Source organism: Tachypleus tridentatus, chromosome 1, assembly GCF_004210375.1.
Source record: "Tachypleus tridentatus isolate NWPU-2018 chromosome 1, ASM421037v1, whole genome shotgun sequence".
Taxonomy (NCBI): Eukaryota; Metazoa; Arthropoda; class Merostomata; order Xiphosura; family Limulidae; genus Tachypleus; species Tachypleus tridentatus.
This window is the reverse complement of record NC_134825.1, coordinates 81147991-81162996: the sequence shown is the minus strand read 5'-3', so window position 1 is coordinate 81162996 and position 15006 is coordinate 81147991. Positions and strand designations below refer to the sequence as shown.

The window sequence follows — 15006 nt, the reverse complement described above, 5'->3', positions numbered from 1 at the left end:
CTGAATGGCCGAAAGATGCCTTTAGTCCGGAAAAAATTAAAATACACAATATGAAATCTAGTATTAAGTCCTTCATACTAGTGAGGTAGATTATTCCATAAACACTGAATACATCAAAGAATGGCTCACATGAATCCAAATCCCACACCCGAAAATTGAAACAATAATTTCAAGTAAGATATAACGACCTACTAACATTATTAAAATGTACACACACATACACAAAATGACATCAAGAAACTGATAACTAGTGGTATCAGGTTCTGATACCAGAAGTTTAAAGTCGAAGAAACTTCATCATCGGCTGTTGGCATTATACACTGTTTAAACTGTCAACGCCGTGGTCACAGCAGCAAAAACATACATGTCGTTACCACGTTTTGTTGATTGTGGAGGTAACAACCTCACAAGTAACTGTAGAAAGAAAAACAGTTCACCTTTGGGCTGTAACTTCAACCAACATTTCACAGCAAACTATAAAGGTTGGCAAAAATATAAAGAGATTAAAACAAAAATTTTCAACATAAATAACAACATTCCACAATAAACCATACCAAGAAGACAATCGCGACAACAAATTAGAAAAGCACTATTTTTCACCAGTAATGCAAAAATAATCACAACAACATACATTAATAAGGTTAACAACAATCAAAACAGACCAAACTACAAATAATATTAAAAAAGCTAAAACAGTTAAATCTAACATGCAACAAATGGGACAGCAACAAGTGAACGAAACTCGAAGTACCAACACAAAACAAAACACGAAATTTCAAACAAATATCAGATTTCATTGCACAATAAAAAAACACACACACACAAAAGAAAACAAACAAGACTGTATTATTCTTATTATAAACTTGGTAAAAATACATATATATCACCAATAATACCATATATACACTGCTGGCCAAAATCTTAAGGCCAATGAACATAAAGAAAAAATATGCATTTTGCGTTGTTGGGCTCAACCACTTATTTGACTAGAGCTTTGAAAGATGAAAATAAGAAAAGTGAAAAAAAAAAAAAAAAACTTAATAGGGAAAATGTGAACACTACGAAATTAGCCTAAATAGTACCTGATCAAAAGTTTAAGACCATACTGAAACGAAGCGTTAATCGGTAAACCCGTAACGAAATTTAGTCATTTATGTTCAAGCATTAGTGTAGTCAACATCTCCTACTTACATTTCCTGTGTTGCATTGGATAAAAATATGGCAAAGGCTAAAAAGTGACAGAATTGTCAAACTGCAAAAGCAAGGTCTCTCTCAATGTGCCATTGCTGGTGAGATTGAGCATAGTAAAATTGCTGTTGCAAATTTCTTAAAAGACCCTGAGGAATACGGAACGAGAATTTCAATGGTCGGCCCAAGAAATTTTCGCAGGCGTTGAGCAGGAGGGTTCGACAGGTTGTCCGATCGTCAAACCAGATTAAGGCCCTTACGGACGCAGAATGCAGCTCAAGAACAATAAGACGGCATCTACGAGAGAAAGGCTTTATAAACCGTAAACGTCTTCAAAGGCCACGCCTCCTTCCCCACTACGAAACAGCTTGGTTAAACTTTGCTGAGAAGCACCAAACATGGGACGTAGAAAAGTGGAAGAAGGTTTTGTTTTCTGATGATGAAAAATTTAAACTGGATGGTCCAGATGGCTTCCAACGTTGCTGGCACGATAAGGATATCCCACTGGAGACATTTTCTACACGACACAGTGGAGGAGATTCCATAATGATCTGGAGTGCTTTCTCCTTCCATGGAACAATGGAGCTTCAGGTTATACAGGGGCGTCAAACAGCAGCTGGCTACATTGGCATGTTGGAGAGAGCATCCTTATTGACTGAAGGCCCTCACTTGTGTGGAAAAGGCTGGATCTTTCAACAGGGCAATGCTGCAATCCACAATGCCCGCACCACTTTTTCATGGCGAATAACGTGATTATTTTGGATCATGCAGCGTGTTCGCCCAAACTGAACCACATTGAAAATATTTGGGGGTGGGTGGCAAGGGAAGTCTATAGAAATGGACGTCAATTCCAAACAATGCATGATCTTCATGAAGCCATGTTTACTACTTGAAATAACATTCCAGCCAGCCTTCTGCAAACGCTTATATCGATCATGCCAAAGCGAATGTTTGAAGTTATTCGCAATGACGGCCGTACAACTCACTACTGAGAACTCTTGTTGGGCATTTCCTACCCTGTTTAGAACTTCTTTTTGGTATGGTCTTAAACTTTTGACCAGCTAGTATTTAGGCTAATTGCATAGTGTTCACATTTTCCCTATTAAATGCTAAAAAAGGTTTTTATTTTCCTTTTCTTATTTTGATCTTTCGAAGCTCTACTCAAATAAGTGGTTGAGTCTAACAACGCAAAATGCATATTTTTTCTTCACGTTCATTGGCCTTAATATTTTGGCAAGCAGTGTATATATGTACAATAAAATACAAGGGCGCATTTTTAACATAAACTTTAACTTAACAATACAAAATAATACTTGCATTTTAGTAATTACCGAAACTATGTATTATAACAATACTTCACTTAAATTCTCTTGATACATCACTTTAAGAGTAGATAGAATAAACAAAAATGACTCCATTAGAGACACAGGTTCACAATATAAATCTACTCTTTCTATTACTTAAATAAATATTCAAAATAATAATGAAAATATTATCGTAGATACCAATATATAGATTAACAGACAATCTACACAAATAAACAAAAATAGAAGCTTTTAAAGACCACAAAACGTTTAAAACACATCAAGAACCAGACATGAATAACCATTTTTGCAATAAAGTAAATGAATATGTTATAGAAATCAAGACTTGTACACAATAGCATGCCTAGCCGATACAACAATCTCCAAAAACAATAATCACACGATCCAGCACAAAAAAGTCATAAACACAATAAATATACCACAGGTTTTTATGCTATCCATAAAACAAAACAGTGAAGATCAACTACAAACAACACTATTAAAGAAAGCTAGTCAGAGACTGTTCGATTACTGGACAGCTTTACTTAATCTACCCCTCACTTCGGGATACATCCTCGCCTATTGGAAGAAAGCACGTACATTACGTGTGTACTCGAGGAAGGAAAACCAGCGAATAAGCCGGAATATTACAGACCAACCAGTTTAACCAGTTGTTTAGGCAAAATTTTAGAGCAGCTATTAAGGAATAAATTCTAAATTTTTTTTAGAAATTACATCAAAATTGCTTAAAGCTTAAAATGGTTTCAGAAAATTTTGGCAAGCAACTGATTATTTAGTTAGGCTTACTACAACTGTAATAGATAGTTTTAACCAAAAGATTGGTTTGTTTTGAATTTCGCACAAAGCTACTCGAAGGCTATCCGCGCTAGCCGTCCCTAATTTAGTAGTGTAAGACTAGAGGGAAGGCAGCTAGTCATCATCACCCACCGCCAACTCTTCGGCTGATCTTTTACCAACGAATAGTGGAATTGACCACAACTTTATAACGTCCCCACGGATGAAAGGGCGAGCATGTTTAGTGGGAGAGGGATTCGAACCCGCGACCCTCGGGTTACGAGTCGAATGTCTTAACCACCTGGTCATGCTGTGCCTCGTTTACAGGTGAACCCTCGTGTAAATAACTATTAATAGAACAAGTCTTCAGATAAACTACTGCATAATGAACATTAATTTTATCAGGTCTCGCGCATGGAAAGCTCTCTCAAATGTCACTGGAACCTCAAGTTAATGCCATCCATTAAACTTATCACAGATTTTAGACTTGGCGTCATTATATGTCTCGCTGACATCTCAGTTTATATGTATATATAAAAGCTGCTAGTGACTAAAATTAAGAAGGAATGTTAAGTTATATCAGAAAGGTCTGATTCATGATGACTTGATAAATTAACATAAAGTATCCAGAGGGAAAAAAAATCAGAAAACAATTTCTAGAAAATGTGTGTCGTTTATTAACAATGAATGTTTACAACGTTTGAAAAATTGAATTTTTAATAAATTTGTTGTACTGAAAAATAAATTTTCTCGAACAAGATTTAGTTTGGTTGCTGTAAAGTTTGTTTGTTCGTTTGTTTCTGAATTTCGCGCAAAACTACAAGTGGGCTATCTGCGCTGTCGTCCCTAATTTAGCAGTGTAAGATAAGAGGGAAGGCAACTAATCTTTACCACACATCGTCAACACTTGGGCTACTCTTTTAACGAACAAATATTGGATTGACTGTCACTTAATAACGTTCCACGGCTGAAAGGACGAGCACGTTTGGTATGACGTGAATTCGAACACATAACCCTCAGATTGCTAGTCAAGTATCCTAACCACCTGGCCATGACGAAACTGTTGTAAGTGTGGAGCCAAACACAAGTCTCGGAAACGTGAATTTTAGCGTCGCAAGTCTCGGTGACTGTCGCCAGGTCGAAGGGGCGTACAACTAACTGAAGTAATACAGTGAGCCGTTAGATTTTTTGTGCAAGTTTGAGAAATGTTGAAATAAAATTTTATACTAAAAAGCAAACCCTCCATAAATTTCGTATATGCGCATATATATGTGTGTGTGTGTGTGTGTGTCTATATTACGTCATGAGCATTAATAACTAACAATTATTCAAGATTCTTAATCCATTTATTTTCTTACAACGCATTCCACCCAGAAATCGAGTTTTGATAATCGTGGTGGGTGGAGCACAGATAACACTGTGTATCTTTGTGCTTAATTACAAAAATATGTACCTCCACACAAAACTTAATGAGTCAAGGTTAGTCTGAAATGTACAGCCTTGAATTTGAAAACTCAACTTAAACAGATAGCTATCAGTAAGGTGGGCACTATAAGGCAGAACAATGAAGTGTAAATTACTAGGATTAAATGAGGTTTTAGTATCACAAGTGTAGAAGAAGAAGTCAAAGTCAAGCTCAACCCTACAATTGGGAAGCAAATTAATACATAAGAAATCAACAAATTTTAAGTCCAACTGATGAAAATTAGGATCATAAGGCACATAGTTAACAGCGACAAAACAAATTACTCAGAACAAAGAATTAGATGTTACTAGTTGTAATGATATGGAAAGTACACACCATCTAAACATGCCTAGTTAAAACACTTACTAATAACAAACCCACAAAATTTATAGTCAACACAGTATCTAATACTGATGAACATGCATGATAATTAAGTTTATCAAGAAAAACAAAGTAACAATCAGTATCTAACTTATAATTCACCCAAAGTAACTCAGATGTTAAAGTTCACATAAATGTCTGAGCACTGATGATATGAACTATGTAATTATCTCATATTTGAATAAGGGCAAAGCCATACATACACAGGGCATCTGAACCAGGCCTACTATGGGTATATCAACTCAGTGAATATATTGAGAAATTTACTATAGATCCCCTGAGAGAATTGGAAACAACAGGAAGAAAGGAGAAAAATAATTTCCACCAGAGTGAATGACATGGCAGCATGACAACTGGTGGAAGATGTCAGATAAAAATGTTCAAATTTAGTTCTCGTTGGTTCCATTGTTTCTTAGAACACTGTCATGTTGAAACAAAAAATAAATTACTAGCTGTGGATATCAATCTAACACCCTATGAATTAACATTTTACCTCCTCTGCAGATAAAATCAAAACCAATTCCAAGGAAGTTGTACCAAAAACCACAGTAATGTAGATACTATAACAAATATCTAAGTAGTTAATACATTGATCTAAAATTCATCAAGTAGTGAATGCAAGAACAGTGAGATGAAACTGTTGAATGAAAATGAAACAGCAACTCCGCAAGTTCTTGAATTATTACTGTGAGTGAGAAAATTCATGTCTAAAGAATGGCATGCCAATAGAGAAAGTGCACATTGAGCAGGAATAGCAGGTGGAGCTAGTTGAATCAATAAGATGACACAATTCTATTGGTGGTGAGTAGTCAAATGATATGTACATATTGAGAGAGTTTGCAAAATTGGCACAACACTAATTGTGAAAATATTTTTTTAAACATTGCTTAGAGGGAAGAAAAGAATTAGGGTAGCTTTGTGTGAGAGAGGTGAGACAATATCACAAGGTGATTTATGTATACAATACCAGTAGCAATGATGATAAATGTTCTTTGGGGAATAGCTTAATCACACTGTAGTGTACAATACCAATAATCCTATTATTTTATTTCTACGTAGCAGACTTCTTGAAAACTATGATCAAATCTGATACCCTTAAAACATTTCTAGATTATATTTTCTAATGTTATAAGTATAAAATGTGCTAGATGAAATAGTTAAAACAAAAAGACATTTTAAGAACTGATCAGAAGTGCTGATAAGTTTTACATATGTATATTTAAAATGTATCTATCATTATTTCACTGTGAAGATTTCCCCTAAAAATATCTACTTCAGCAATATTGAACCCATTAAATGGGTTCTATTCTATAACATTTATCATTGAATAATTCAATAAGTTTAAAAATAAAATATGTACATTTCAGATATTAAGATTAATGGTTGGTAGTTCAAGGGCACAAATACTTTTTCAAATGTCTTGGTTGATTTATTAGACATCTGAAAATATTGCACTATTTAATTCAAACAAATCTGCTGCTTTACTAATATGGAATGTTTAAAAATAATAAAATTGCTAATGTTCTGTTGTCCAAACTGTACATGTCACTGCTTAATTCTGGAACCTTTCAGTGCCTTTGCACTATAACATTCGTGTTTACTTATGTAATGGTCAAAGAACCTCAGAAATTGTCATTTCTTTCTTAGAGCTTCACACCTTTTAATAATGCAAGAGATGTTTTCTGTATACTTGTTTTTAACAAAAAAAAAAACTTAAAAATAATGATTTATTTTAAAATAATTATTAGATGATGATGAAGTTTGAATTAAACTGTTGTGTTTATCTATAATAATAAAAAAAAGATGTGTCCCTGTGTATGTAAGTGCTGTAACTGCAAGAAGAAGGAACATTTTTAATTAAAAACATTGGTAATATAATAGAAAATATTTTAATTCATAAATGCTTTAAGTTTAAAATTTCACAGGAACAGTCACTCAAGGATATTGGTTTCAACCTACAAAGTGATTGTTTTTTTCATAGACAGCTTTGTGTTGGGTGCTCCAGTGTTGATGTCAGTAAGAACATCTTTAACTTGGCAGCAAACAGGAAATCAACCAATATATCAATGACAACAATAAAAGTTGGTCTGGTGTTCTTTGACAATACAAGCTGAATGACTGAGGTCTTCTGGGTCTTGATATGCACAGTAAATGTTTTGAATTTGATGTTCACAAATGTTTTGCTAAGGGGAAAATATGTTAAATATTTGATATAAATAAGTATAAAAAGTGTGCAGGAAAAATCAAAAAAGCACATGAAAGAAAGTGTATGATTTTCATTGTATGTTTTTAATAAAAACCAATAAATGTTATATTTATTTACAAATCATAAACTTCTTCATTTTTTTTTTTAGATTTTACTGACAGAACACTTTTCCAAGAGAGTATATTTCACTAATAACTACTCAAAGTTCGTTTAAACATGCTCTTAATTTGAACTTCTATTTGATTGCATAAAAACCAAGATGTACTACAAAATACAACTACTTAATAGAGAAAAGAATTACCTTCATCCACAGGGAAATGACTTTTCAACAAATTTCTTCAATATTTTAATCATTAATCAAACAAAATAGTAACTGTAGTTACTAGGTGGACATAAAACAACATTCTGGATCATTGGTGGGTCTCTGAAGTGAAAACAAATTAGAAATTAAAGGAAGTTTTTTACTCTGCAATAAGAACTACTATATGAGAAAATGTTTTCGTTGTTCCAAAGTGCTGATGTTTTGAAATTGTGTTTTAGATATCATACCTTAGTAGAGGTATCAACAAATTTCACTCCTGTGGAAGAGACAGACACTAAGACCTCAGGCATGTTTCCAGTCTCTCTTAAGTTTTTGTATGGGTTCATTTATGAATTTCATCCCTTTCAATTATTTTACAACGGTAGAACTTATATGCTGCCATATAAATAGAGACATTAAATCCAAACTAAAACCTAAAGTAATTATGATTTGATAACACAGGACATGAATACTATACCACACTAGATAAAGGTGTGTAGAGAATACCTCTGTCAAGAAAGATATGAGGAAAATGTATTTTAAGAAATTACTCATAAATATTGAAACTTTTAATTCATGTGAAACTAAAACATGAAAAATTAATAGATCACATGCACCTCATTAAAGGTAAATAAAGACTAAAATCTTAGAAAATACACTATAGAGTTTGAAAATTAAGATCATAAATTAAAATTTCTTACATACAGCTAGCTTCTACTACCAATAAAAGACTACATTTTGTTTTTTATGTTAAGAAAAATGTAATGAAAGCTTTACCAATTTTACAGTATTATTGAAAGAATGGATATGTCATGAACTAACACAGCAGTGAAGCCAATGTTCATGTCATACAATTGTAAGAAAGGAATATTTCTGGATTAGAGTACACTAATCCAGTTGTTCCCAAACTGTGTGCTGCAGAATATTTCAAATTTTCTAGGGAAATACAGCGATGTAGACATCTGTCAGACACCACTCGAACTACTAGCTTGAGGTAGTTCACAGTTTTAACATTAGATTGCATTACACTCCTTTTGATGACATTCTCGAATGTATGAGATACATTTTTGTTTACTTGTACTTTCAACTACACCAGTAACTTCTCAAAACTTTCTTATTTCTTAGATTTTGTATATAAATAACTGTCGACTCTCCGGGTCCATCAGTAATTGAAATAACTGAAGAGTGTTGTGATCTAGTGTCTGCGAGGTCTAGCAAAGTTCAGTGAATTATTTTGTTGATTTTTAGTTTTTGCACATAAATATGGAAAAAGATTTTTCCATTAATAAGAAGTGTGGGAGTGAAGAAAAGATAGGGAACCACAGACCAGTGGTAAAGTTGTGAAGAAACAGAAATATGATGATAGTTATCTAGATTTTAGTTTTACTTCTGTAAATATTAATCATGAAGAGTATCTGTAGTGTATATTATGACTAAAAGTTTTGGATCCAGAATGCATGTTTACAAGTAAATTAAAATGCCACTTAGAAACCAATCATTGAAACATGGATAGTAAATCCCATGATTATTTTACAAGAAAGTTAAAAGAATTGAAAGAACAAAACGGTAAATTTTTGGAACAAGTATCAATACCAAGCAATGCTTTGCTAACATCCTACAAGGTGGTGTATAGAGTCGCAAAATGTAAAAAGCCTCACACTATCACAGAAAAACTGATTTTACTAGCTGCAGTGGATATGGTGAACATTATGGTTGATAAATCTCTGGAAAGACTGCTTTCAAAGGTGCCTTTATCTAACAATACTATCAATCACAGAATCTAAAACATGGACAAAGACTTCAATGATTAGCTAACTGAAAAAATGAAAGGGAAGAAATTTGGATTACAGCTAGATGAGGCACCAGATAGTAACAAGGATGCTCATTTGATTTGCTACACACAGTTCGTGGATAATGACAAAATTGTGGAAGACCTTCTCTTTTATAAAAGTATCACTGCAGGTAAAAAGGCTCAATACTTGTTTGAGATCCTTGACATTTTTATGTGTGAAAACAACTTAGACTGGACAAAGTGCATTGGCATCTGTGCTGGTGGTGGTCGCTCTATGCCCAGCTGTTATGGAGGATTGCAGGCACTCATATGAAGCAAAGCTCTTGATGCACTGTGGACTCACTGGATAATCCACAGGAAAGCCCTTGCATCAAAGCACCTGAGTTCTTCACTGAACCTAGTACTGGAATGTGTATTGAAAGTGGTGAACTTTCTAAAAACTAGGCCACAGAAGGCAAGGTTTAAAAAAAAATCTGTGTGAGGATATGGGATCAGAGCACACATCTTTGTTGTACTACTGTAGCTTGTTATGGCTCTCTTGTGAGAATGAACTGTCACATGTGTTCGAATTACAACAGGAACTTTACTCTTACCTTGAAGAAGAAGAACACAGATGTGCTGAAAACTTCTTGGATACTGATATTTGATCAAAATTAGTATACCTGCATGATTTCTTCAAAAAACTGAAACCGTTGAATCCCTCTCTGAAGGGAAACAAGATGCAAATTCTGAAACTCCCACAGAAGGTTTCAGCCTTCAGAAACAACTTACTACTATAAAGAAAAAAAAATGATTTATGATGATGGTGGCAAAGACGTTTTCCCCCCTATTGCAGCAGTTTGTTACATCCATTGAAGTTGGTTTGACTCACGAACTAAAATTGTTTTTGAGAAGCACCTAACACAGCTCAATGACTGGTTTGAAAACTACCTTCCAGAAGATATGGAGAAGTTTGCATAGATCCAAGACCAATTCAAGGCTAAGGCCCCTTTCTGAATTTATCTCTGCAGAAGAAGAAACTCTTATTGAGCTGTCTTGTGACAAGACTTTAAAAACAAAATTTGGTAGCATGGAACTAAATGAGTTTTGAATATCTGTAAAAGATGAATATCCATTACTAAGTGTTAAAGTTCAGCGAATCCTAATTCTATTTGTGATGTCATATGTCTACATATGTGTTTTCAGCAGTTGCTGTGATGAAAAGCAAGTACTGCACAAAAAAATCAATGTGGAACAGGAAATGAGGGAGGCTGTGTCCAATCTGATTCCAAGGTTTGAGAAGCTGTGCAGTACCCAACAGGCACACACATCCCATTAGTAATTGTGGTTATTTAAAAATGAAATAAAAATTTTGTTTTTACTTTCAATTTATGTGTATTATTCTTTCAAACGGCTACTAAGTTGTTACAACATAAATACTTATAAATATTAAGTTGTTTGGACCTAACTACTTAATAAATGGAACTGTTAGATTTTTCTTTTTGTCTAGGGGTGCCATGAAAAAATTGCTGAGACACTAACAGTGCTGTGAACTGAGAAAGTTTGGGATACACTGCACTAATCCTTAAGATGTAATCATTTTAAGGCCATTGTTTAAGTCATTATTAAAAACAGAAATATTTCTAGACTGCATAGTAATCCTCAAATTATAATTTTATGACTATTTTTTACATTTTACAATTCAAACAGGATAACTTCTCATTTAGTTTACTGTTATATCTTACATGGTCCTATGTTTAAGCATTCAGTCAAGATTTGTGCTTCTATTGTCAAGAATATAAACTTGATATATCTCATAAAGTACAAAAACTTTGTACTTGCAGCAGCAAAGATATTAAATAGTCCATTAACAAAATTGTTAACAAAAGTGACGAAAAGATTTGGAAGTTCAATCTTGCTGACCTACTAGTGAAGGGTGATTTTCTTGCAAAGAATATAAATACCACAAAAGCTGTCAAACTAGACTGGAGACATTTTGTACAAGGACACAAGAGACAGAGTTGTAGCAAGAAGATCATCAACACTAATGATAATATCATCCAGTTACTTTCAGCTATGATTATATTCATAGCTAATCTTCAGCAGAAAATCAATACAGGAGAATTTTTTACTGTTTTTTACTGTTACAAAATCATGAAGTTTGGCACAAAAACCTATTCCATTATAAATTGATGGAAACAGTGAAAAAACAATATATCAAACATTTTTACCACTGAAGCCAGAGGAAGAAAACCGGCAGTCAAACATTCCACAAAAATGAGACATTCAGCTATAAACAATGCAGTAGTGAAGAGGGATAATCTTGGTGAGGTTACAACAATATTTCATTGTTCAAAAATTATTTGTAAAGCCATCTTGCAATTCAGGAAGAAACATCCTTGGTTTTTCAGTGGAATCCTTACTGGTTCTGTCAAAGAGAATTTGCCTGTAGAAACAACTATATTAATCAGATGAATCATACAGGGGACCAATCATGTAGCAGCAATGTTTAAGCAAAACAGCTGCATCCATCTTGCCTTATCCTATCTCAATCAATTATTCAACAGTGCTTGATTGAATGGCAAGATTTTATAAAATAATATTAAGCTTATAGGAAGTTCATTACTGTTTTACAGTGCTGATTTTAATTGTCTAGTAATGATCATGTATGTTTTCTCATAGCAAAGCCTCATTGAACTACCTGCTGTGTCAACCAAGGAGAATCGAACCCCTAATTCAAGCATTCTAAATTTGAAAACTTAACCTGTCGCACCAAGGGACTATTAAAAACTAATATAATAATGGTTTTGAAGCTATTTCTCTCATTTATATATATAATAACACTTGTTGAAAACATTATTCTGTCAATTTTTCAAAAGAAATGTTGCTTGGTATTTCATTAGGAAGTAGATTTAATTGTAAGTAACTTTCATTTTGTTATGAATTCAAATTTTTGAAACAAACAGGAATAAGTACACACATAAAAGACAACAGGTAAAAATGTGGTAAGCCAATAAATTAATCTCTTCCTTTTAACAAGAACAAAGTATTAATGGAAGGTCTGCAGGGCTTGATGTGGAGTACAAGAATTCATCTGTTGACATGCTCATGATTGTGATAAACAACATGAATGGTAGACCACAATCAAACTGTCTCTTGATGAAGTCCTTCTCCAGTTGCAGGCTTTGTTTCCTTGTCTGTAGACAGAAAATATTGAGTTCTTGCAGTTGCATGCATACAGAGACTTTCAGTTATACCAATTGCAGAAAAGAAAATTGAAATTTTCAATTCTGTAAAATGATCTTCAATAATATATTAATACTTTTGGTTCTTACAGTATTTTATAAAGCAGAGTAATATTTTCAAAATCAAAAGGAACTTCTCAGGATTAAAATTTCAGAATAAACTGTTTGATTTATACAGCGAGTTTTACTCTCACTTCTGATTTAATACTATGGATATATTATTTCATAGCCTTCTTACTCTTTCTTTTTACATAGAAAAATGTGTCATGCCTAAGGCAATATCCAAACATTCATCACTTCTCAGATTTCAGCAAAATCATAACATCTATAAAAGATAGAAAAACTATTTAAATAACACATTTATGTTTAGTTGTAAATTCTTTATGCTGTGTATTATAACTATAGAATCAACTTCATATTACTAAAATTGAGCTGTTGATGTCATGATTGTATATATAGTGAACAATTAAACAAATGTTAACTTGCATTTTTATCAAACATTATAAAAATTCTACTCATCCCACTTCAGTGGTATTTGAAGCTCTAAAACATTTTGATTAGGCACAGGAGGGGTTATTGCAATTGTGGTCCACCCTTGTTGTTTGCAGGTAGTTAAGAAGCAGACAATACAGTCCTCTTCACTGCCAAATGCAGCCCATGCAGTTCTGCTTTGGAATCAATCAAAGCCTTTCAACCACTTGATTTTTCCTTTGATCCATTCTTTTCTGGAAACTTCAGAAGTGCAGATATATGGATTTTCTGCTTTTCTGAGCATCACGCTCTTTAAAACTCCAATCATGAATATGATACGACAGACTCTCAAGTGTTCAAGTGTTATACAGTGTTATAGTTCTTTTCTAAGTTTTCCTTTCCCACACCATGTTGTGCAAGTGGAACTTGTGCTCTGCCTTTCGTGTTTTCTTTCCTTTGAGTGTTTTATTCTCTTCTTGACTGAGGAAACAGTTTATCCATACTTTCTTCAAATATCAAACCTTTTTTGATGATTTCCTTTATAGGTGAACTCTTCCAAGTAACTTGCAGTCACTTGGAATCTGTATTCTTTGATCAGAAAATGACTTTTGCAGCACAGTTACACATTTTTTATTCACTGGTTTCCCCTTTGATAGTAAAATTATATGTCATTCTTCTCAGTTGTGCACAGATATCCTCCATGTTGACTGCATTCTCCATCAAAGCAAATGAATATAAAAACAATTGCTTTCGTGGCCCTCATGCTGTATAGCTTGATCACGTGTGCTGCACACATGTTTTGCACAGTAAAACTGCAGGGTATCTGGCTCTAAAAACAAAAAAGCATTTTTAAACTACTACTGTAAATTTACTTGACTAAAGGCTAGTGTACAGGCATGGATTAGTGTCCAGCTGAAGTCCATCTTTTTGAAAATTAAGGCAAAGCTTGCAGTCATTGAAAAAAAAAACAGGTTAAATGTTTAATCAATGTTAAATAGTATTTAGCATCTCAGCTACAAAAACTCTGCTCATTTTTGTGGACTGTTTTAAAATACAAAGAGCATAGTCAATAATGTTTTGCCTACAATCCTTAGGTTTCCAAACTACAGATCCAGTTGTATCCAAGCTGATGGTAACCATTTTTGTATGACTGAACGTCTTCATTATATACAGTATGTTGACAAAAAATTGAGAAATGTTTGTGCTTTATATATAGGCATGTACCGTTGAGATAAGGTTCAGTTCCTTTCATCACGGTGTTTTTGCAGTACCCAGCAATCCATGTATTCATTTTCATCAAAACTGTTTTCCAAGATTTTTCAACTTGAAATTTTCTAAATTATTCCAATTGACTTGACAATATTTAGATTACCTCAATCTGTTCTGTATCTACAGCAGCAAACTCCTTTGTTAAAAGGGTCATGGATTTCATTATACCAAACTGATTTTTTAGATATGATCTTTTCCTCTCTTGCCATGTTGTGTGCCTTATGAACTCCTGTATGGTTTTAAGGTCAATTATACCAGTAACATCCAACAATACAATCATCTCATGCTGATTTTGTTTTTTACTTCTTTTAAATTGAAAGACTAGACTATGTGCACCCTTCAAATTTGCACTGCTGTTGCATGCCAGTAAACAGCTTTTTTTCTTCTGTATTTCAAGTACAAAAGACAAAATTTATTTACTTTAATAATTATGTCAGTCCATCATTTCTTTAAAACACAGTAGACTTCCCTTTTCTCAAGCTTAATTTTATCCCATTCCTCCTTTTGACACTGAATTTCAATGAACAACTGTCTGAAACATTTCCATTAGTGTCTTTACCTAAATTTAACATTCTTGCCATTGTTTCATCATGGAATTAACCTACAGTAT

General features: G+C 33.5%; 1 long non-coding RNA gene across 2 annotated transcripts in view; it reads right to left on the bottom strand.

The window, feature by feature from the left end:
• Positions 1-7406: 7406 nt before the first annotated feature.
• The window catches only part of LOC143253366 (uncharacterized), a 32975-nt gene continuing 25375 nt past the window's right edge, over positions 7407-15006 (bottom strand). The window contains exons 4-5 of one of the 2 annotated variants that reach the window (XR_013029546.1): positions 12895-12981; positions 7407-12608 (exon numbers count right to left, since the gene is read on the bottom strand). This is a non-coding gene — a long non-coding RNA (uncharacterized LOC143253366). The remainder of the gene's footprint in view (positions 12609-12894; positions 12982-15006) is intronic. The other variant, XR_013029527.1, reaches the window with a different exon arrangement.